The sequence below is a fragment of the Suricata suricatta genome, chromosome 9, assembly GCF_006229205.1.
Source record: "Suricata suricatta isolate VVHF042 chromosome 9, meerkat_22Aug2017_6uvM2_HiC, whole genome shotgun sequence".
NCBI classification, from domain to species: Eukaryota; Metazoa; Chordata; class Mammalia; order Carnivora; family Herpestidae; genus Suricata; species Suricata suricatta.
The window spans coordinates 83,217,952-83,219,666 of record NC_043708.1 but is presented as its reverse complement, the minus strand read 5'-3'; the positions used below and the strand labels follow the sequence as shown (position 1 = coordinate 83,219,666).

The 1,715-nt window shown below is 45.5% G+C and overlaps 2 protein-coding genes across 5 annotated transcripts in view; one reads left to right on the top strand and one right to left on the bottom strand.

Annotated features, from left to right (window-relative positions):
* Nucleotides 1–1,715, bottom strand: part of CCNDBP1 (cyclin D1 binding protein 1) — a 109,855-nt gene that overhangs the window by 56,663 nt on the left and 51,477 nt on the right. The window lies entirely within an intron of this gene.
* TGM5 (transglutaminase 5) overlaps nt 1–1,715 on the top strand; it is a 35,894-nt gene that overhangs the window by 24,205 nt on the left and 9,974 nt on the right. The gene's annotated exons all lie outside the window — the stretch shown is intronic.

Here is a 1,715-nt window from a genome sequence, read left to right as displayed (position 1 = left end):
ACAGAGGGAGCAAAACCCCGGGAAAAATATATGTGTATGACTTCATGCAAATCTGAGTGTTGTTAGCTCCCCTTGTGTGATATGGAAGCTGAAGCAAGGCCTCACTCACTTCCCATGTAAGCAACCATTCTAGCCTCACCGTGGCTTCACTGTGACAGGCTGTTGTCCCCCATGATGACAAAAGGATGAGAACACCTCAGTGCAAGTCCATCACCACTCAAAGTGTTTGCTCTACTGACAGTCAAGCTTGATACCCAAAGCGTAGTGCACAGTCATTAGGATAGTGCTGTGCAAAGTCAGAAATCCTGAGAACGGGGAGATTTGTGAGACACTCATTCAGACATCTAGCAATGATGCACCACCAAGTTTTTGCAAAATAAGTCTGGCTCTGTGTTGTTAATGGCCGTATAATGATAAAGACAAATATCACACAATCCCTCTCAGGAAGGCAGACAAATAATCGCAAAGCCATGTGCTAAGTCAGGTAGAGAACTTCAGAATGTCATGGAAACAATGCCCCATATGCAGGTGGAAGAGGTTCATCCAGCCTTGTTGAGCACAAGCTGACACCACCACTGACAGTTCATGTGGCTCTTTGCGAATTCATCAATTGGGGTGAAAAACAGAGGCTTGTTTCCTGCTCTCCCTGCCCATCCCTCCTTGGCGCCTTCCCTTATTATCAGAAGTGTTACCTACCCTCCTGGCTGTAATCTTAGCACAAATGTGCTCACGCAATGCTTCTGAGTCACCTGAGTGCTCTTGCCTTATTCCTGTCCCATGTTCCTTTAGTGGCGGTTTTTCCAACCTCACCCCCCCTCCCCCCGAGGCTGTCCTGTGTTACCTCCACCTACAGCTCACTTATCAGCTCTGCTCACTCCCTGCCCTCATTCCCTGGCCTTGCACAGAGCTGCTGCTGAGGAGAGCTCCAGGTTCCCTTTTGGGATCCTCTCTCTCCTGTTTCCAAGCTATATCCAGAGATACGCCCACACCCTGATGAGGAGAGGCTTTGTGCAAATATTGTGCCAATATTTGATAACATGGGAGAATGCATGAAATGTTTGATAAGGTAAAAATTCTAGAAGGCTGAATGGTGTGCACAATACTGGGAAGTGGGCTCAGAATAGAGTATAAGCTCAGCAGTGAAACTGGAACTTGAGTGACAGGTCTGCCACTTCCTAGCCATTTGATGTTGGTCAAAGTTGCCAACTTTTCTTAGCCTCCTATTTTTTTTTAAGTTTATTTATTTATTTTGAGAGACACAGCATGCACATTTATGAGCTGGGGAGGGGCAGAAAGAGGAGAGAGAGAATCTTAAGCAGGCTCCATCTTTTTTTTGTTTGTTTGTTTTCTGGCCTCACAGAGGTTTATGATTATTCACAGTGATAACATAAAGGGATTATGTTTGGTCCCTTCTTTTTTTTTTTTTTTAATTTTTTAAGTAGTTTATTACCAAGTTGGTTTCCATATAACACCCAGTGCTCTTCCCCACAAGTACCCCTCTCCATGACCATCATCCCCCTCCCCCTCCCTCCTCCCTCATCAGCCCTCAGTTTGTTCTCAGCATTCAGAAGTCTCTCATGATTTGCCTCACTCCCTCTTCCCAATTCTTCCTCCCCTCTTTTCCTTTTCCCATGGTCCCCTGTTAGGTTTCTCCTGTTAGACCTATAAGTGCAAATATATGGTATCTGTCCTTCTCTGCCTGACTTATTTCGCTT